Genomic DNA, 23,591 nt, shown 5'->3' with positions numbered 1-23,591 from the left:
TACATTGAGCGGAGAGGTACTTGTACATTGAGCGGAGAGGTACTTGTACATGGAGCGGAGATGTACTTGTACATTGAGCGGAGAGGTACTGGTACATGGAGCGGAGATGTACTTGTACATTGAGCGGAGAGGTACTTGTACATGGAGTGGAGATGTACTTGTACATTGAGCGGAGAGGTACTGGTACATGGAGCGGAGATGTACTTGTACATTGAGCGGAGAGGTACTTGTACATTGAACGGAGAGGTACTTGTACATGGAGCGGAGATGTACTTGTACATTGAGCGGAGAGGTACTGGTACATGGAGCGGAGATGTACTTGTACATTGAGCGGAGAGGTACTTGTACATGGAGTGGAGATGTACTTGTACATTGAGCGGAGAGGTACTGGTACATGGAGCGGAGATGTACTTGTACATTGAGCGGAGAGGTACTTGTACATGGAGTGGAGATGTACTTGTACATTGAGCGGAGAGGTACTGGTACATGGAGCGGAGATGTACTTGTACATTGAGCGGAGAGGTACTTGTACATGGAGTGGAGATGTACTTGTACATGGAGCGGAGATGTACTTGTACATTGAGCGGAGAGGTACTTGTACATGGAGCGGAGATGTACTTGTACATGGAGCGGAGAGGTACTTGTACATGGAGCGGAGATGTACTTGTACATTGAGCGGAGAGGTACTTGTACATGGAGCGGAGAGGTACTTGTACATGGAGCGGAGATGTACTTGTACATGGAGCAGAGAGGTACTTGTACATGGAGCGGAGATGTACTTGTACATTGAGCGGAGAGGTACTTGTACATGGAGCAGAGATGTACTTGTACATGGAGCGGAGAGGTACTTGTACATGGAGCGGAGAGGTACTTGTACATGGAGCGGAGAGGTACTTGTACATGGAGCGGAGAGGTACTTGTACATTGAGCGGAGAGGTACTTGTACATTGAGCGGAGAGGTACTTGTACATGGAGCTAGGGCTGGGTATCGAGTTTCGATACTTACTTGGCACCGAAATGGAAACATCGATACTAAGGGGTATCGAAGCCTCCCTTGTCAATCGATACCAATTTTCGATACCAAAACAAAACAGCGTCATTGAGCCTATAAGCATGCGACATGCTTGCACGCCGCGCTCTAATACGGCTGGTGATTGGCTGTCATGTAGAGGCATGCAGGAAACGTTACGCCCACTTTAGCCGGTGTGTTTGTTGTGACTGTGAGCCAGGCGTGCGGTGCGGATAGTATACAAGAAGTTAGCCACTCAAGCTACTCCTATCCTGGATTACCATATGGCGAAGATGATGAAAAGCAGGAAAAGAAACAGAAACAACACGGACTGGTTTCCACAGACAAGAGAAATAATTGAGAGGTGGGTCAGCTCAGCTTACCGCAAGTTAGCGGTTATCAGATCCCTCAGTCTGACAAATCCATGCATCTGGCTGTGAGTTGTAGCATTAGATCGTTTAATGAATTGCTGCCGTAACGTTATGCGCAAGCGGGCATTGTGTATTTTTAGCAACTCGTTAACAAACGCTGATGTCATGATAGTTTGTTGAATGTAAATGCGATTCATTTATATTGATTGGCTAGTCAGTGAAGTTGAGCTGTCTCGTCAGATTTGACAAGAATGACGTTCTGTTGCAGCAGTGAGCACACTGATCTGCAACGCTAGCGTTAATGTTTAATTAATTAGCGTTATGTGCAAGCGGGCAGTTATCGCCCATGTATTTTTAGCAACTCGTTAACAAACGCTGATGTCATGATAGTTTGTTGAATATAAATGCGATTCACTTTGTGGCATATAAGGCTATATTGATAGGCTAGTCAATGCTCAACTAGTCTTCCATGCATGAAGTGGAGCCATCTCATCAGTTTGTACAAGAATAGAGTTCTGTTGCATCAGTGAGCATTAAACCCTGATTTGCAACTCTCTGTTTTGCACTGAAAACTATTCCACTGATTTATTTGTTTTAGCTACATTTCTTTCCTTTGTAGTACTCCAATATTTTTTGTAGGGACGGCAATACGTTTAGAGAACTTAAAGTTATGTTAAATACAGTAGGTTTTATTTTTTTCTGCTGTAAAACTTAAGATGGGGGGAAACTAAAGATTTGTAAAATAATTTCAATGTGTAATGCAGTTTTATTTTTGTTAAAATGGATTTTTCTAAAAATTGGTATCGAAAAAAGTATCGTTCAGGAACCGGTATCGAAATCCAAGTATCGAAACGGTATCGATATCGAAAAATTTTGAACGATACCCAGCCCTACATGGAGCGCAGATGTACTTGTACATTGAGCGGAGAGGTACTGGTACATGGAGCGGAGATGTACTTGTACATTGAGCGGAGAGGTACTTGTACATTGAGCGGAGAGGTACTTGTACATGGAGCGGAGATGTACTTGTACATTGAGCGGAGAGGTACTGGTACATGGAGCGGAGATGTACTTGTACATTGAGCGGAGAGGTACTTGTACATGGAGTGGAGATGTACTTGTACATTGAGCGGAGAGGTACTGGTACATGGAGCGGAGATGTACTTGTACATTGAGCGGAGAGGTACTTGTACATTGAACGGAGAGGTACTTGTACATGGAGCGGAGATGTACTTGTACATTGAGCGGAGAGGTACTGGTACATGGAGCGGAGATGTACTTGTACATTGAGCGGAGAGGTACTTGTACATGGAGTGGAGATGTACTTGTACATTGAGCGGAGAGGTACTGGTACATGGAGCGGAGATGTACTTGTACATTGAGCGGAGAGGTACTTGTACATGGAGTGGAGATGTACTTGTACATTGAGCGGAGAGGTACTGGTACATGGAGCGGAGATGTACTTGTACATTGAGCGGAGAGGTACTTGTACATGGAGTGGAGATGTACTTGTACATGGAGCGGAGATGTACTTGTACATTGAGCGGAGAGGTACTTGTACATGGAGCGGAGATGTACTTGTACATGGAGCGGAGAGGTACTGGTACATGGAGCGGAGATGTACTTGTACATTGAGCGGAGAGGTACTTGTACATGGAGCGCAGATGTACTTGTACATTGAGCGGAGAGGTACTGGTACATGGAGCGGAGATGTACTTGTACATTGAGCGGAGAGGTACTTGTACATTGAGCGGAGAGGTACTTGTACATGGAGCGGAGATGTACTTGTACATTGAGCGGAGAGGTACTGGTACATGGAGCGGAGATGTACTTGTACATTGAGCGGAGAGGTACTTGTACATGGAGTGGAGATGTACTTGTACATTGAGCGGAGAGGTACTGGTACATGGAGCGGAGATGTACTTGTACATTGAGCGGAGAGGTACTTGTACATTGAACGGAGAGGTACTTGTACATGGAGCGGAGATGTACTTGTACATTGAGCGGAGAGGTACTGGTACATGGAGCGGAGATGTACTTGTACATTGAGCGGAGAGGTACTTGTACATGGAGTGGAGATGTACTTGTACATTGAGCGGAGAGGTACTGGTACATGGAGCGGAGATGTACTTGTACATTGAGCGGAGAGGTACTTGTACATGGAGTGGAGATGTACTTGTACATTGAGCGGAGAGGTACTGGTACATGGAGCGGAGATGTACTTGTACATTGAGCGGAGAGGTACTTGTACATGGAGTGGAGATGTACTTGTACATGGAGCGGAGATGTACTTGTACATTGAGCGGAGAGGTACTTGTACATGGAGCGGAGATGTACTTGTACATGGAGCGGAGAGGTACTTGTACATGGAGCGGAGATGTACTTGTACATTGAGCGGAGAGGTACTTGTACATGGAGCGGAGAGGTACTTGTACATGGAGCGGAGATGTACTTGTACATGGAGCAGAGAGGTACTTGTACATGGAGCGGAGATGTACTTGTACATTGAGCGGAGAGGTACTTGTACATGGAGCAGAGATGTACTTGTACATGGAGCGGAGAGGTACTTGTACATGGAGCGGAGAGGTACTTGTACATGGAGCGGAGAGGTACTTGTACATGGAGCGGAGAGGTACTTGTACATTGAGCGGAGAGGTACTTGTACATTGAGCGGAGAGGTACTTGTACATGGAGCTAGGGCTGGGTATCGAGTTTCGATACTTACTTGGCACCGAAATGGAAACATCGATACTAAGGGGTATCGAAGCCTCCCTTGTCAATCGATACCAATTTTCGATACCAAAACAAAACAGCGTCATTGAGCCTATAAGCATGCGACATGCTTGCACGCCGCGCTCTAATACGGCTGGTGATTGGCTGTCATGTAGAGGCATGCAGGAAACGTTACGCCCACTTTAGCCGGTGTGTTTGTTGTGACTGTGAGCCAGGCGTGCGGTGCGGATAGTATACAAGAAGTTAGCCACTCAAGCTACTCCTATCCTGGATTACCATATGGCGAAGATGATGAAAAGCAGGAAAAGAAACAGAAACAACACGGACTGGTTTCCACAGACAAGAGAAATAATTGAGAGGTGGGTCAGCTCAGCTTACCGCAAGTTAGCGGTTATCAGATCCCTCAGTCTGACAAATCCATGCATCTGGCTGTGAGTTGTAGCATTAGATCGTTTAATTAATTGCTGCCGTAACGTTATGCGCAAGCGGGCATTGTGTATTTTTAGCAACTCGTTAACAAACGCTGATGTCATGATAGTTTGTTGAATGTAAATGCGATTCATTTATATTGATTGGCTAGTCAGTGAAGTTGAGCTGTCTCGTCAGATTTGACAAGAATGACGTTCTGTTGCAGCAGTGAGCACACTGATCTGCAACGCTAGCGTTAATGTTTAATTAATTAGCGTTATGTGCAAGCGGGCAGTTATCGCCCATGTATTTTTAGCAACTCGTTAACAAACGCTGATGTCATGATAGTTTGTTGAATATAAATGCGATTCACTTTGTGGCATATAAGGCTATATTGATAGGCTAGTCAATGCTCAACTAGTCTTCCATGCATGAAGTGGAGCCATCTCATCAGTTTGTACAAGAATAGAGTTCTGTTGCATCAGTGAGCATTAAACCCTGATTTGCAACTCTCTGTTTTGCACTGAAAACTATTCCACTGATTTATTTGTTTTAGCTACATTTCTTTCCTTTGTAGTACTCCAATATTTTTTGTAGGGACGGCAATACGTTTAGAGAACTTAAAGTTATGTTAAATACAGTAGGTTTTATTTTTTTCTGCTGTAAAACTTAAGATGGGGGGAAACTAAAGATTTGTAAAATAATTTCAATGTGTAATGCAGTTTTATTTTTGTTAAAATGGATTTTTCTAAAAATTGGTATCGAAAAAAGTATCGTTCAGGAACCGGTATCGAAATCCAAGTATCGAAACGGTATCGATATCGAAAAATTTTGAACGATACCCAGCCCTACATGGAGCGCAGATGTACTTGTACATTGAGCGGAGAGGTACTGGTACATGGAGCGGAGATGTACTTGTACATTGAGCGGAGAGGTACTTGTACATTGAGCGGAGAGGTACTTGTACATGGAGCGGAGATGTACTTGTACATTGAGCGGAGAGGTACTGGTACATGGAGCGGAGATGTACTTGTACATTGAGCGGAGAGGTACTTGTACATGGAGTGGAGATGTACTTGTACATTGAGCGGAGAGGTACTGGTACATGGAGCGGAGATGTACTTGTACATTGAGCGGAGAGGTACTTGTACATGGAGTGGAGATGTACTTGTACATTGAGCGGAGAGGTACTGGTACATGGAGCGGAGATGTACTTGTACATTGAGCGGAGAGGTACTTGTACATGGAGTGGAGATGTACTTGTACATGGAGCGGAGATGTACTTGTACATTGAGCGGAGAGGTACTTGTACATGGAGCGGAGATGTACTTGTACATGGAGCGGAGAGGTACTTGTACATGGAGCGGAGAGGTACTTGTACATGGAGCGGAGATGTACTTGTACATGGAGCGGAGATGTACTTGTACATGGAGCGGAGAGGTACTTGTACATGGAGCGGAGAGGTACTTATACATTGAGCGGAGACGTACTTGTACATGGAGCGGAGATGTACTTGTACATTGAGCGGAGAGGTACTTGTACATTGAGCGGAGAGGTACTGGTACATGGAGCGGAGATGTACTTGTACATTGAGCGGAGAGGTACTTGTACATGGAGCGGAGAGGTACTTGTACATTGAGCGGAGAGGTACTTGTACATTGAGCGGAGACGTACTTGTACATTGAGCGGAGATGTACTTGTACATTGAGTGGAGATGTACTTGTACATTGAGCGGAGAGGTACTGGTACATGGAGCGGAGAGGTACTTGTACATGGAGCGGAGAGGTATTTGTACATGGAGCGGAGAGGTATTTGTACATGGAGCGGAGAGGTACTTGTACATTGAGCGGAGAGGTACTTGTACATGGAGCGGAGAGGTACTTGTACATGGAGCGGAGAGGTACTTGTACATGTAGCGGAGAGGTGCTTGTACATGGAGCGGAGAGGTACTTGTACATGGAGCGGAGAGGTATTTGTACATGGAGCGGAGAGGTACTTGTACATGGAGCGGAGAGGTACTTGTACATTCAGCGGAGAGGTACTTGTACATTGAGCGGAGAGGTACTTGTAGATGGAGCGGAGAGGTACTGTCGACACTTGTACATTGAGCGGAGAGGTACTTGTACATGGAGCGGAGAGGTACTTGTACATGGAGCGGAGAGGTACTGTCGACACTTGTACATTGAGCGGAGAGGTACTTGTACATGGAGCGGAGAGGTACTTGTACATGGAGCGGAGATGTACTTGTACAGGGAGCGGAGAGGTACTTGTACATTGAGCGGAGAGGTACTTGTACATGGAGCGGAGAGGTACTTGTACATGGAGCGGAGAGGTACTTGTACATGGAGCGGAGAGGTACTTGTACATTGAGCGGAGAGGTACTTGTACATGGAGCGGAGAGGTACTTGTACATGGAGCGGAGAGGTACTTGTACATGGAGCGGAGAGGTACTTGTACATTGAGCGGAGAGGTACTTGTACATGGAGCGGAGAGGTACTTGTACATGGAGCGGAGAGGTACTTGTACATGGAGCGGAGAGGTACTTGTACATGGAGCGGAGAGGTACTTGTACATTGAGCGGAGATGTACTTGTACATGGAGCGGAGATGTACTTGTACATGGATCGGAGAGGTACTTGTACATGAGAGCGGAGAGGTACTGTCGACACTTGTACATTGAGCGTAGAGGTACTGTCGACACTTGTACATTGAGCGGAGAGGTACTTGTACATGGAGCGGAGAGGTACTGTCGACACTTGTACATTGAGCGGAGAGGTACTTGTACATTGAGCGGAGAGGTACTTGTACATGGAGCGCAGAGGTACTTGTACATTGAGCGGAGAGGTACTTGTACATGGAGCGGAGAGGTACTTGTACATGAGAGCGGAGAGGTACTTGTACATGGAGCGGAGAGGTACTTGTACATTGAGCGGAGAGGTACTGTCGACACTTGTACATTCAGCGGAGAGGTACTTGTACATGGAGCGGAGAGGTACTGTCGATACTTGACATTGAGCGGAGAGGTACTTGTACATGGAGCGGAGAGGTACTTGTACATGGAGCGGAGAGGTACTTGTACATTGAGCGGAGAGGTACTTGTACATGGAGCGGAGAGGTACTTGTACATTGAGCGGAGAGGTACTTGTACATGGAGCGGAGAGGTACTTGTACATGGAGCGGAGAGGTACTTGTACATGGAGCGGAGAGGTACTTGTACATGGAGCGGAGAGGTACTTGTACATTGAGCGGAGATGTACTTGTACATGGAGCGGAGATGTACTTGTACATGGATCGGAGAGGTACTTGTACATGAGAGCGGAGAGGTACTGTCGACACTTGTACATTGAGCGTAGAGGTACTGTCGACACTTGTACATTGAGCGGAGAGGTACTTGTACATGGAGCGGAGAGGTACTGTCGACACTTGTACATTGAGCGGAGAGGTACTTGTACATTGAGCGGAGAGGTACTTGTACATGGAGCGCAGAGGTACTTGTACATTGAGCGGAGAGGTACTTGTACATGGAGCGGAGAGGTACTTGTACATGAGAGCGGAGAGGTACTTGTACATGGAGCGGAGAGGTACTTGTACATTGAGCGGAGAGGTACTGTCGACACTTGTACATTCAGCGGAGAGGTACTTGTACATGGAGCGGAGAGGTACTGTCGATACTTGACATTGAGCGGAGAGGTACTTGTACATGGAGCGGAGAGGTATTTGTACATTGAGCGGAGAGGTACTTGTACATTGAGCGGAGAGGTACTGTCGACACTTGTACATTCAGCGGAGAGCTACTTGTACATGGAGCGGAGAGGTATTTGTACATTGAGCGGAGAGGTACTTGTACATGGAGCGGAGAGGTACTTGTACATAGAGCGGAGAGGTACTTATACATGGAGCGGAGAGGTATTTGTACATTGAGCGGAGAGGTACTTGTACATGGAGCGGAGAGGTACTTGTACATGAGAGCGGAGAGGTATTTGTACATGGAGCGGAAAGGTACTGTCGACACTTGTACATTGAGCGGAGAGCTACTTGTACATGGAGCGGAGAGGTACTTGTACATGAGAGCGGAGAGGTACTTGTACATGGAGCGGAGAGGTATTTGTACATGGAGCGGAGAGGTACTGTCGACACTTGACATTGAGCGGAGAGGTACTTGTACATGGAGCGGAGAGGTACTTGTACATGAGAGCGGAGAGGTATTTGTACATGGAGCGGAGAGGTACTGTCGACACTTGACATTGAGCGGAGAGGTACTTGTACATGGAGCGGAGAGGTACTTGTACATGGAGCGGAGAGGTACTTGTACATGGACCGGAGAGGTACTTGTACATGGAGCGGAGAGGTACTTGTACATGGAGCGGAGATGTACTTGTACATTGAGCGGAGAGGTACTTGTACATGGAGCAGAGATGTACTTGTACATGGAGCGGAGATGTACTTGTACATTGAGCGGAGAGGTACTTGTACATGGAGCGGAGAGGTACTTGTACATGGAGCGGAGATGTACTTGTACATGGAGCGGAGAGGTACTTGTACATGGAGCGGAGATGTACTTGTACATTGAGCGGAGAGGTACTTGTACATGGAGCAGAGATGTACTTGTACATGGAGCGGAGAGGTACTTGTACATGGAGCGGAGAGGTACTTGTACATGGAGCGGAGAGGTACTTGTACATGGAGCGGAGAGGTACTTGTACATTGAGCGGAGAGGTACTTGTACATTGAGCGGAGAGGTACTTGTACATGGAGCTAGGGCTGGGTATCGAGTTTCGATACTTACTTGGCACCGAAATGGAAACATCGATACTAAGGGGTATCGAAGCCTCCCTTGTCAATCGATACCAATTTTCGATACCAAAACAAAACAGCGTCATTGAGCCTATAAGCATGCGACATGCTTGCACGCCGCGCTCTAATACGGCTGGTGATTGGCTGTCATGTAGAGGCATGCAGGAAACGTTACGCCCACTTTAGCCGGTGTGTTTGTTGTGACTGTGAGCCAGGCGTGCGGTGCGGATAGTATACAAGAAGTTAGCCACTCAAGCTACTCCTATGCTGGATTACCATATGGCGAAGATGATGAAAAGCAGGAAAAGAAACAGAAACAACACGGACTGGTTTCCACAGACAAGAGAAATAATTGAGAGGTGGGTCAGCTCAGCTTACCGCAAGTTAGCGGTTATCAGATCCCTCAGTCTGACAAATCCATGCATCTGGCTGTGAGTTGTAGCATTAGATCGTTTAATTAATTGCCGCCGTAACGTTATGCGCAAGCGGGCATTGTGTATTTTTAGCAACTCGTTAACAAACGCTGATGTCATGATAGTTTGTTGAATGTAAATGCGATTCATTTATATTGATTGGCTAGTCAGTGAAGTTGAGCTGTCTCGTCAGATTTGACAAGAATGACGTTCTGTTGCAGCAGTGAGCACACTGATCTGCAACGCTAGCGTTAATGTTTAATTAATTAGCGTTATGTGCAAGCGGGCAGTTATCGCCCATGTATTTTTAGCAACTCGTTAACAAACGCTGATGTCATGATAGTTTGTTGAATATAAATGCGATTCACTTTGTGGCATATAAGGCTATATTGATAGGCTAGTCAATGCTCAACTAGTCTTCCATGCATGAAGTGGAGCCATCTCATCAGTTTGTACAAGAATAGAGTTCTGTTGCATCAGTGAGCATTAAACCCTGATTTGCAACTCTCTGTTTTGCACTGAAAACTATTCCACTGATTTATTTGTTTTAGCTACATTTCTTTCCTTTGTAGTACTCCAATATTTTTTGTAGGGACGGCAATACGTTTAGAGAACTTAAAGTTATGTTAAATACAGTAGGTTTTATTTTTTTCTGCTGTAAAACTTAAGATGGGGGGAAACTAAAGATTTGTAAAATAATTTCAATGTGTAATGCAGTTTTATTTTTGTTAAAATGGATTTTTCTAAAAATTGGTATCGAAAAAAGTATCGTTCAGGAACCGGTATCGAAATCCAAGTATCGAAACGGTATCGATATCGAAAAATTTTGAACGATACCCAGCCCTACATGGAGCGCAGATGTACTTGTACATTGAGCGGAGAGGTACTGGTACATGGAGCGGAGATGTACTTGTACATTGAGCGGAGAGGTACTTGTACATTGAGCGGAGAGGTACTTGTACATGGAGCGGAGATGTACTTGTACATTGAGCGGAGAGGTACTGGTACATGGAGCGGAGATGTACTTGTACATTGAGCGGAGAGGTACTTGTACATGGAGTGGAGATGTACTTGTACATTGAGCGGAGAGGTACTGGTACATGGAGCGGAGATGTACTTGTACATTGAGCGGAGAGGTACTTGTACATGGAGTGGAGATGTACTTGTACATTGAGCGGAGAGGTACTGGTACATGGAGCGGAGATGTACTTGTACATTGAGCGGAGAGGTACTTGTACATGGAGTGGAGATGTACTTGTACATGGAGCGGAGATGTACTTGTACATTGAGCGGAGAGGTACTTGTACATGGAGCGGAGATGTACTTGTACATGGAGCGGAGAGGTACTTGTACATGGAGCGGAGAGGTACTTGTACATGGAGCGGAGATGTACTTGTACATGGAGCGGAGATGTACTTGTACATGGAGCGGAGAGGTACTTGTACATGGAGCGGAGAGGTACTTATACATTGAGCGGAGACGTACTTGTACATGGAGCGGAGATGTACTTGTACATTGAGCGGAGAGGTACTTGTACATTGAGCGGAGAGGTACTGGTACATGGAGCGGAGATGTACTTGTACATTGAGCGGAGAGGTACTTGTACATGGAGCGGAGAGGTACTTGTACATTGAGCGGAGAGGTACTTGTACATTGAGCGGAGACGTACTTGTACATTGAGCGGAGATGTACTTGTACATTGAGCGGAGATGTACTTGTACATTGAGCGGAGAGGTACTGGTACATGGAGCGGAGAGGTACTTGTACATGGAGCGGAGAGGTATTTGTACATGGAGCGGAGAGGTATTTGTACATGGAGCGGAGAGGTACTTGTACATTGAGCGGAGAGGTACTTGTACATGGAGCGGAGAGGTACTTGTACATGGAGCGGAGAGGTACTTGTACATGTAGCGGAGAGGTGCTTGTACATGGAGCGGAGAGGTACTTGTACATGGAGCGGAGAGGTATTTGTACATGGAGCGGAGAGGTACTTGTACATGGAGCGGAGAGGTACTTGTACATTCAGCGGAGAGGTACTTGTACATTGAGCGGAGAGGTACTTGTAGATGGAGCGGAGAGGTACTGTCGACACTTGTACATTGAGCGGAGAGGTACTTGTACATGGAGCGGAGAGGTACTTGTACATGGAGCGGAGAGGTACTGTCGACACTTGTACATTGAGCGGAGAGGTACTTGTACATGGAGCGGAGAGGTACTTGTACATGGAGCGGAGATGTACTTGTACAGGGAGCGGAGAGGTACTTGTACATTGAGCGGAGAGGTACTTGTACATGGAGCGGAGAGGTACTTGTACATGGAGCGGAGAGGTACTTGTACATGGAGCGGAGAGGTACTTGTACATTGAGCGGAGAGGTACTTGTACATGGAGCGGAGAGGTACTTGTACATGGAGCGGAGAGGTACTTGTACATGGAGCGGAGAGGTACTTGTACATTGAGCGGAGAGGTACTTGTACATGGAGCGGAGAGGTACTTGTACATGGAGCGGAGAGGTACTTGTACATGGAGCGGAGAGGTACTTGTACATGGAGCGGAGAGGTACTTGTACATTGAGCGGAGATGTACTTGTACATGGAGCGGAGATGTACTTGTACATGGATCGGAGAGGTACTTGTACATGAGAGCGGAGAGGTACTGTCGACACTTGTACATTGAGCGTAGAGGTACTGTCGACACTTGTACATTGAGCGGAGAGGTACTTGTACATGAAGGGGAGAGGTACTGTCGACACTTGTACATTGAGCGGAGAGGTACTTGTACATTGAGCGGAGAGGTACTTGTACATGGAGCGCAGAGGTACTTGTACATGAGAGCGGAGAGGTACTTGTACATGGAGCGGAGAGGTACTTGTACATTGAGCGGAGAGGTACTGTCGACACTTGTACATTCAGCGGAGAGGTACTTGTACATGGAGCGGAGAGGTACTGTCGATACTTGACATTGAGCGGAGAGGTACTTGTACATGGAGCGGAGAGGTACTTGTACATGGAGCGGAGAGGTACTTGTACATGAAGGGGAGAGGTACTGTCGACACTTGTACATTGAGCGGAGAGGTACTTGTACATTGAGCGGAGAGGTACTTGTACATGGAGCGGAGAGGTACTTGTACATGAGAGCGGAGAGGTACTTGTACATGGAGCGGAGAGGTACTTGTACATTGAGCGGAGAGGTACTGTCGACACTTGTACATTCAGCGGAGAGGTACTTGTACATGGAGCGGAGAGGTACTGTCGATACTTGACATTGAGCGGAGAGGTACTTGTACATGGAGCGGAGAGGTACTTGTACATGGAGCGGAGAGGTACTTGTACATGGAGCGGAGAGGTACTTGTACATTGAGCGGAGAGGTACTTGTACATGGAGCGGAGAGGTACTTGTACATTGAGCGGAGAGGTACTTGTACATGGAGCGGAGAGGTACTTGTACATGGAGCGGAGAGGTACTTGTACATGGAGCGGAGAGGTACTTGTACATGGAGCGGAGAGGTACTTGTACATTGAGCGGAGATGTACTTGTACATGGAGCGGAGATGTACTTGTACATGGATCGGAGAGGTACTTGTACATGAGAGCGGAGAGGTACTGTCGACACTTGTACATTGAGCGTAGAGGTACTGTCGACACTTGTACATTGAGCGGAGAGGTACTTGTACATGGAGCGGAGAGGTACTGTCGACACTTGTACATTGAGCGGAGAGGTACTTGTACATTGAGCGGAGAGGTACTTGTACATGGAGCGGAGAGGTACTTGTACATGAGAGCGGAGAGGTACTTGTACATGGAGCGGAGAGGTACTTGTACATTGAGCGGAGAGGTACTGTCGACACTTGTACATTCAGCGGAGAGGTACTTGTACATGGAGCGGAGAGGTACTGTCGATACTTGACATTGAGCGGAGAGGTACTTGTACATGGAGCGGAGAGGTATTTGTACATTGAGCGGAGAGGTACTTGTACATTGAGCGGAGAGGTACTGTCGACACTTGTACATTCAGCGGAGAGCTACTTGTACATGGAGCGGAGAGGTATTTGTACATTGAGCGGAGAGGTACTTGTACATGGAGCGGAGAGGTACTTGTACATAGAGCGGAGAGGTACTTATACATGGAGCGGAGAGGTATTTGTACATTGAGCGGAGAGGTACTTGTACATGGAGCGGAGAGGTACTTGTACATGAGAGCGGAGAGGTATTTGTACATGGAGCGGAAAGGTACTGTCGACACTTGTACATTGAGCGGAGAGCTACTTGTACATGGAGCGGAGAGGTACTTGTACATGAGAGCGGAGAGGTACTTGTACATGGAGCGGAGAGGTATTTGTACATGGAGCGGAGAGGTACTGTCGACACTTGACATTGAGCGGAGAGGTACTTGTACATGGAGCGGAGAGGTACTTGTACATGAGAGCGGAGAGGTATTTGTACATGGAGCGGAGAGGTACTGTCGACACTTGACATTGAGCGGAGAGGTACTTGTACATGGAGCGGAGAGGTACTTGTACATGGAGCGGAGAGGTACTTGTACATGGACCGGAGAGGTACTTGTACATGGAGCGGAGAGGTACTTGTACATGGAGCGGAGATGTACTTGTACATGGAGCGGAGAGGTACTTGTACATGGAGCTAGGGCTGGGTATCGAGTTTCGATACTTACTTGGCACCGAAATGGAAACATCGATACTAAGGGGTATCGAAGCCTCCCTTGTCAATCGATACCAATTTTCGATACCAAAACAAAACAGCGTCATTGAGCCTATAAGCATGCGACATGCTTGCACGCCGCGCTCTAATACGGCTGGTGATTGGCTGTCATGTAGAGGCATGCAGGAAACGTTACGCCCACTTTAGCCGGTGTGTTTGTTGTGACTGTGAGCCAGGCGTGCGGTGCGGATAGTATACAAGAAGTTAGCCACTCAAGCTACTCCTATGCTGGATTACCATATGGCGAAGATGATGAAAAGCAGGAAAAGAAACAGAAACAACACGGACTGGTTTCCACAGACAAGAGAAATAATTGAGAGGTGGGTCAGCTCAGCTTACCGCAAGTTAGCGGTTATCAGATCCCTCAGTCTGACAAATCCATGCATCTGGCTGTGAGTTGTAGCATTAGATCGTTTAATTAATTGCCGCCGTAACGTTATGCGCAAGCGGGCATTGTGTATTTTTAGCAACTCGTTAACAAACGCTGATGTCATGATAGTTTGTTGAATGTAAATGCGATTCATTTATATTGATTGGCTAGTCAGTGAAGTTGAGCTGTCTCGTCAGATTTGACAAGAATGACGTTCTGTTGCAGCAGTGAGCACACTGATCTGCAACGCTAGCGTTAATGTTTAATTAATTAGCGTTATGTGCAAGCGGGCAGTTATCGCCCATGTATTTTTAGCAACTCGTTAACAAACGCTGATGTCATGATAGTTTGTTGAATATAAATGCGATTCACTTTGTGGCATATAAGGCTATATTGATAGGCTAGTCAATGCTCAACTAGTCTTCCATGCATGAAGTGGAGCCATCTCATCAGTTTGTACAAGAATAGAGTTCTGTTGCATCAGTGAGCATTAAACCCTGATTTGCAACTCTCTGTTTTGCACTGAAAACTATTCCACTGATTTATTTGTTTTAGCTACATTTCTTTCCTTTGTAGTACTCCAATATTTTTTGTAGGGACGGCAATACGTTTAGAGAACTTAAAGTTATGTTAAATACAGTAGGTTTTATTTTTTTCTGCTGTAAAACTTAAGATGGGGGGAAACTAAAGATTTGTAAAATAATTTCAATGTGTAATGCAGTTTTATTTTTGTTAAAATGGATTTTTCTAAAAATTGGTATCGAAAAAAGTATCGTTCAGGAACCGGTATCGAAATCCAAGTATCGAAACGGTATCGATATCGAAAAATTTTGAACTTTACCCAGCCCTACATGGAGCGCAGATGTACTTGTACATTGAGCGGAGAGGTACTGGTACATGGAGCGGAGATGTACTTGTACATTGAGCGGAGAGGTACTTGTACATTGAGCGGAGAGGTACTTGTACATGGAGCGGAGATGTACTTGTACATTGAGCGGAGAGGTACTGGTACATGGAGCGGAGATGTACTTGTACATTGAGCAGAGATGTACTTGTACATTGAGCGGAGAGGTACTGGTACATGGAGCGGAGAGGTACTTGTACATGGAGCGGAGAGGTATTTGTACATGGAGCGGAGAGGTATTTGTACATGGAGCGGAGAGGTACTTGTACATTGAGCGGAGAGGTACTTGTACATGGAGCGGAGAGGTACTTGTACATGGAGCGGAGAGGTACTTGTACATGTAGCGGAGAGGTGCTTGTACATGGAGCGGAGAGGTACTTGTACATGGAGCGGAGAGGTATTTGTACATGGAGCGGAGAGGTACTTGTACATGGAGCGGAGAGGTACTTGTACATTCAGCGGAGAGGTACTTGTACATTGAGCGGAGAGGTACTTGTAGATGGAGCGGAGAGGTACTGTCGACACTTGTACATTGAGCGGAGAGGTACTTGTACATGGAGCGGAGAGGTACTTGTACATGGAGCGGAGAGGTACTGTCGACACTTGTACATTGAGCGGAGAGGTACTTGTACATGGAGCGGAGAGGTACTTGTACATGGAGCGGAGATGTACTTGTACAGGGAGCGGAGAGGTACTTGTACATTGAGCGGAGAGGTACTTGTACATGGAGCGGAGAGGTACTTGTACATGGAGCGGAGAGGTACTTGTACATGGAGCGGAGAGGTACTTGTACATGGAGCGGAGAGGTACTTGTACATGGAGCGGAGAGGTACTTGTACATTGAGCGGAGAGGTACTTGTACATGGAGCGGAGAGGTACTTGTACATGGAGCGGAGAGGTACTTGTACATGGAGCGGAGAGGTACTTGTACATGGAGCGGAGAGGTACTTGTACATTGAGCGGAGATGTACTTGTACATGGAGCGGAGATGTACTTGTACATGGATCGGAGAGGTACTTGTACATGAGAGCGGAGAGGTACTGTCGACACTTGTACATTGAGCGTAGAGGTACTGTCGACACTTGTACATTGAGCGGAGAGGTACTTGTACATGGAGCGGAGAGGTACTGTCGACACTTGTACATTGAGCGGAGAGGTACTTGTACATTGAGCGGAGAGGTACTTGTACATGGAGCGCAGAGGTACTTGTACATTGAGCGGAGAGGTACTTGTACATGGAGCGGAGAGGTACTTGTACATGAGAGCGGAGAGGTACTTGTACATGGAGCGGAGAGGTACTTGTACATTGAGCGGAGAGGTACTGTCGACACTTGTACATTCAGCGGAGAGGTACTTGTACATGGAGCGGAGAGGTACTTGTACATTGAGCGGAGAGGTACTTGTACATGGAGCGGAGATGTACTTGTACATGGAGCGGAGAGGTACTTGTACATGGAGCGGAGAGGTACTTGTACATGGAGCGGAGAGGTACTTGTACATTGAGCGGAGATGTACTTGTACATGGAGCGGAGATGTACTTGTACATGGATCGGAGAGGTACTTGTACATGAGAGCGGAGAGGTACTGTCGACACTTGTACATTGAGCGTAGAGGTACTGTCGACACTTGTACATTGAGCGGAGAGGTACTTGTACATGGAGCGGAGAGGTACTGTCGACACTTGTACATTGAGCGGAGAGGTACTTGTACATTGAGCGGAGAGGTACTTGTACATGGAGCGCAGAGGTACTTGTACATGAGAGCGGAGAGGTACTTGTACATGGAGCGGAGAGGTACTTGTACATTGAGCGGAGAGGTACTGTCGACACTTGTACATTCAGCGGAGAGGTACTTGTACATGGAGCGGAGAGGTACTGTCGATACTTGACATTGAGCGGAGAGGTACTTGTACATGGAGCGGAGAGGTATTTGTACATTGAGCGGAGAGGTACTTGTACATTGAGCGGAGAGGTACTGTCGACACTTGTACATTCAGCGGAGAGCTACTTGTACATGGAGCGGAGAGGTATTTGTACATTGAGCGGAGAGGTACTTGTACATGGAGCGGAGAGGTACTTGTACATAGAGCGGAGAGGTACTTATACATGGAGCGGAGAGGTATTTGTACATTGAGCGGAGAGGTACTTGTACATGGAGCGGAGAGGTACTTGTACATGAGAGCGGAGAGGTATTTGTACATGGAGCGGAAAGGTACTGTCGACACTTGTACATTGAGCGGAGAGCTACTTGTACATGGAGCGGAGAGGTACTTGTACATGAGAGCGGAGAGGTACTTGTACATGGAGCGGAGAGGTATTTGTACATGGAGCGGAGAGGTACTGTCGACACTTGACATTGAGCGGAGAGGTACTTGTACATGGAGCGGAGAGGTACTTGTACATGAGAGCGGAGAGGTATTTGTACATGGAGCGGAGAGGTACTGTCGACACTTGACATTGAGCGGAGAGGTACTTGTACATGGAGCGGAGAGGTACTTGTACATGGAGCGGAGAGGTACTTGTACATGGACCGGAGAGGTACTTGTACATGGAGCGGAGAGGTACTTGTACATGGAGCGGAGATGTACTTGTACATTGAGCGGAGAGGTACTTGTACATGGAGCAGAGATGTACTTGTACATGGAGCGGAGATGTACTTGTACATTGAGCGGAGAGGTACTTGTACATGGAGCGGAGAGGTACTTGTACATGGAGCGGAGATGTACTTGTACATGGAGCGGAGAGGTACTTGTACATGGAGCGGAGATGTACTTGTACATTGAGCGGAGAGGTACTTGTACATGGAGCAGAGATGTACTTGTACATGGAGCGGAGAGGTACTTGTACATGGAGCGGAGAGGTACTTGTACATGGAGCGGAGAGGTACTTGTACATGGAGCGGAGAGGTACTTGTACATTGAGCGGAGAGGTACTTGTACATTGAGCGGAGAGGTACTTGTACATGGAGCTAGGGCTGGGTATCGAGTTTCGATACTTACTTGGCACCGAAATGGAAACATCGATACTAAGGGGTATCGAAGCCTCCCTTGTCAATCGATACCAATTTTCGATACCAAAACAAAACAGCGTCATTGAGCCTATAAGCATGCGACATGCTTGCACGCCGCGCTCTAATACGGCTGGTGATTGGCTGTCATGTAGAGGCATGCAGGAAACGTTACGCCCACTTTAGCCGGTGTGTTTGTTGTGACTGTGAGCCAGGCGTGCGGTGCGGATAGTATACAAGAAGTTAGCCACTCAAGCTACTCCTATGCTGGATTACCATATGGCGAAGATGATGAAAAGCAGGAAAAGAAACAGAAACAACACGGACTGGTTTCCACAGACAAGAGAAATAATTGAGAGGTGGGTCAGCTCAGCTTACCGCAAGTTAGCGGTTATCAGATCCCTCAGTCTGACAAATCCATGCATCTGGCTGTGAGTTGTAGCATTAGATCGTTTAATTAATTGCCGCCGTAACGTTATGCGCAAGCGGGCATTGTGTATTTTTAGCAACTCGTTAACAAACGCTGATGTCATGATAGTTTGTTGAATGTAAATGCGATTCATTTATATTGATTGGCTAGTCAGTGAAGTTGAGCTGTCTCGTCAGATTTGACAAGAATGACGTTCTGTTGCAGCAGTGAGCACACTGATCTGCAACGCTAGCGTTAATGTTTAATTAATTAGCGTTATGTGCAAGCGGGCAGTTATCGCCCATGTATTTTTAGCAACTCGTTAACAAACGCTGATGTCATGATAGTTTGTTGAATATAAATGCGATTCACTTTGTGGCATATAAGGCTATATTGATAGGCTAGTCAATGCTCAACTAGTCTTCCATGCATGAAGTGGAGCCATCTCATCAGTTTGTACAAGAATAGAGTTCTGTTGCATCAGTGAGCATTAAACCCTGATTTGCAACTCTCTGTTTTGCACTGAAAACTATTCCACTGATTTATTTGTTTTAGCTACATTTCTTTCCTTTGTAGTACTCCAATATTTTTTGTAGGGACGGCAATACGTTTAGAGAACTTAAAGTTATGTTAAATACAGTAGGTTTTATTTTTTTCTGCTGTAAAACTTAAGATGGGGGGAAACTAAAGATTTGTAAAATAATTTCAATGTGTAATGCAGTTTTATTTTTGTTAAAATGGATTTTTCTAAAAATTGGTATCGAAAAAAGTATCGTTCAGGAACCGGTATCGAAATCCAAGTATCGAAACGGTATCGATATCGAAAAATTTTGAACTTTACCCAGCCCTACATGGAGCGCAGATGTACTTGTACATTGAGCGGAGAGGTACTGGTACATGGAGCGGAGATGTACTTGTACATTGAGCGGAGAGGTACTTGTACATTGAGCGGAGAGGTACTTGTACATGGAGCGGAGATGTACTTGTACATTGAGCGGAGAGGTACTGGTACATGGAGCGGAGATGTACTTGTACATTGAGCGGAGATGTACTTGTACATTGAGCGGAGAGGTACTGGTACATGGAGCGGAGAGGTACTTGTACATGGAGCGGAGAGGTACTTGTACATGAGAGCGGAGAGGTACTTGTACATGGAGCGGAGAGGTACTTGTACATTGAGCGGAGAGGTACTGTCGACACTTGTACATTCAGCGGAGAGGTACTTGTACATGGAGCGGAGAGGTACTGTCGATACTTGACATTGAGCGGAGAGGTACTTGTACATGGAGCGGAGAGGTATTTGTACATTGAGCGGAGAGGTACTTGTACATTGAGCGGAGAGGTACTGTCGACACTTGTACATTCAGCGGAGAGCTACTTGTACATGGAGCGGAGAGGTATTTGTACATTGAGCGGAGAGGTACTTGTACATGGAGCGGAGAGGTACTTGTACATAGAGCGGAGAGGTACTTATACATGGAGCGGAGAGGTATTTGTACATTGAGCGGAGAGGTACTTGTACATGGAGCGGAGAGGTACTTGTACATGAGAGCGGAGAGGTATTTGTACATGGAGCGGAAAGGTACTGTCGACACTTGTACATTGAGCGGAGAGCTACTTGTACATGGAGCGGAGAGGTACTTGTACATGAGAGCGGAGAGGTACTTGTACATGGAGCGGAGAGGTATTTGTACATGGAGCGGAGAGGTACTGTCGACACTTGACATTGAGCGGAGAGGTACTTGTACATGGAGCGGAGAGGTACTTGTACATGAGAGCGGAGAGGTATTTGTACATGGAGCGGAGAGGTACTGTCGACACTTGACATTGAGCGGAGAGGTACTTGTACATGGAGCGGAGAGGTACTTGTACATGGAGCGGAGAGGTACTTGTACATGGACCGGAGAGGTACTTGTACATGGAGCGGAGAGGTACTTGTACATGGAGCGGAGATGTACTTGTACATTGAGCGGAGAGGTACTTGTACATGGAGCAGAGATGTACTTGTACATGGAGCGGAGATGTACTTGTACATTGAGCGGAGAGGTACTTGTACATGGAGCGGAGAGGTACTTGTACATGGAGCGGAGATGTACTTGTACATGGAGCGGAGAGGTACTTGTACATGGAGCGGAGATGTACTTGTACATTGAGCGGAGAGGTACTTGTACATGGAGCAGAGATGTACTTGTACATGGAGCGGAGAGGTACTTGTACATGGAGCGGAGAGGTACTTGTACATGGAGCGGAGAGGTACTTGTACATGGAGCGGAGAGGTACTTGTACATTGAGCGGAGAGGTACTTGTACATTGAGCGGAGAGGTACTTGTACATGGAGCTAGGGCTGGGTATCGAGTTTCGATACTTACTTGGCACCGAAATGGAAACATCGATACTAAGGGGTATCGAAGCCTCCCTTGTCAATCGATACCAATTTTCGATACCAAAACAAAACAGCGTCATTGAGCCTATAAGCATGCGACATGCTTGCACGCCGCGCTCTAATACGGCTGGTGATTGGCTGTCATGTAGAGGCATGCAGGAAACGTTACGCCCACTTTAGCCGGTGTGTTTGTTGTGACTGTGAGCCAGGCGTGCGGTGCGGATAGTATACAAGAAGTTAGCCACTCAAGCTACTCCTATGCTGGATTACCATATGGCGAAGATGATGAAAAGCAGGAAAAGAAACAGAAACAACACGGACTGGTTTCCACAGACAAGAGAAATAATTGAGAGGTGGGTCAGCTCAGCTTACCGCAAGTTAGCGGTTATCAGATCCCTCAGTCTGACAAATCCATGCATCTGGCTGTGAGTTGTAGCATTAGATCGTTTAATTAATTGCCGCCGTAACGTTATGCGCAAGCGGGCATTGTGTATTTTTAGCAACTCGTTAACAAACGCTGATGTCATGATAGTTTGTTGAATGTAAATGCGATTCATTTATATTGATTGGCTAGTCAGTGAAGTTGAGCTGTCTCGTCAGATTTGACAAGAATGACGTTCTGTTGCAGCAGTGAGCACACTGATCTGCAACGCTAGCGTTAATGTTTAATTAATTAGCGTTATGTGCAAGCGGGCAGTTATCGCCCATGTATTTTTAGCAACTCGTTAACAAACGCTGATGTCATGATAGTTTGTTGAATATAAATGCGATTCACTTTGTGGCATATAAGGCTATATTGATAGGCTAGTCAATGCTCAACTAGTCTTCCATGCATGAAGTGGAGCCATCTCATCAGTTTGTACAAGAATAGAGTTCTGTTGCATCAGTGAGCATTAAACCCTGATTTGCAACTCTCTGTTTTGCACTGAAAACTATTCCACTGATTTATTTGTTTTAGCTACATTTCTTTCCTTTGTAGTACTCCAATATTTTTTGTAGGGACGGCAATACGTTTAGAGAACTTAAAGTTATGTTAAATACAGTAGGTTTTATTTTTTTCTGCTGTAAAACTTAAGATGGGGGGAAACTAAAGATTTGTAAAATAATTTCAATGTGTAATGCAGTTTTATTTTTGTTAAAATGGATTTTTCTAAAAATTGGTATCGAAAAAAGTATCGTTCAGGAACCGGTATCGAAATCCAAGTATCGAAACGGTATCGATATCGAAAAATTTTGAACGATACCCAGCCCTACATGGAGCGCAGATGTACTTGTACATTGAGCGGAGAGGTACTGGTACATGGAGCGGAGATGTACTTGTACATTGAGCGGAGAGGTACTTGTACATTGAGCGGAGAGGTACTTGTACATGGAGCGGAGATGTACTTGTACATTGAGCGGAGAGGTACTGGTACATGGAGCGGAGATGTACTTGTACATTGAGCGGAGAGGTACTTGTACATGGAGTGGAGATGTACTTGTACATTGAGCGGAGAGGTACTGGTACATGGAGCGGAGATGTACTTGTACATTGAGCGGAGAGGTACTTGTACATGGAGTGGAGATGTACTTGTACATTGAGCGGAGAGGTACTGGTACATGGAGCGGAGATGTACTTGTACATTGAGCGGAGAGGTACTTGTACATGGAGTGGAGATGTACTTGTACATGGAGCGGAGATGTACTTGTACATTGAGCGGAGAGGTACTTGTACATGGAGCGGAGATGTACTTGTACATGGAGCGGAGAGGTACTTGTACATGGAGCGGAGAGGTACTTGTACATGGAGCGGAGATGTACTTGTACATGGAGCGGAGATGTACTTGTACATGGAGCGGAGAGGTACTTGTACATGGAGCGGAGAGGTACTTATACATTGAGCGGAGACGTACTTGTACATGGAGCGGAGATGTACTTGTACATTGAGCGGAGAGGTACTTGTACATGGAGTGGAGATGTACTTGTACATTGAGCGGAGAGGTACTGGTACATGGAGCGGAGATGTACTTGTACATTGAGCGGAGAGGTACTTGTACATGGAGCGGAGATGTACTTGTACATTGAGCGGAGAGGTAC

Source organism: Poromitra crassiceps (genome assembly GCF_964638095.1).
Source record: "Poromitra crassiceps genome assembly, contig: HAP1_SCAFFOLD_61, whole genome shotgun sequence".
Lineage (NCBI taxonomy): Eukaryota > Metazoa > Chordata > Actinopteri > Beryciformes > Melamphaidae > Poromitra > Poromitra crassiceps.
This window is presented reverse-complemented; position numbering follows the sequence as displayed.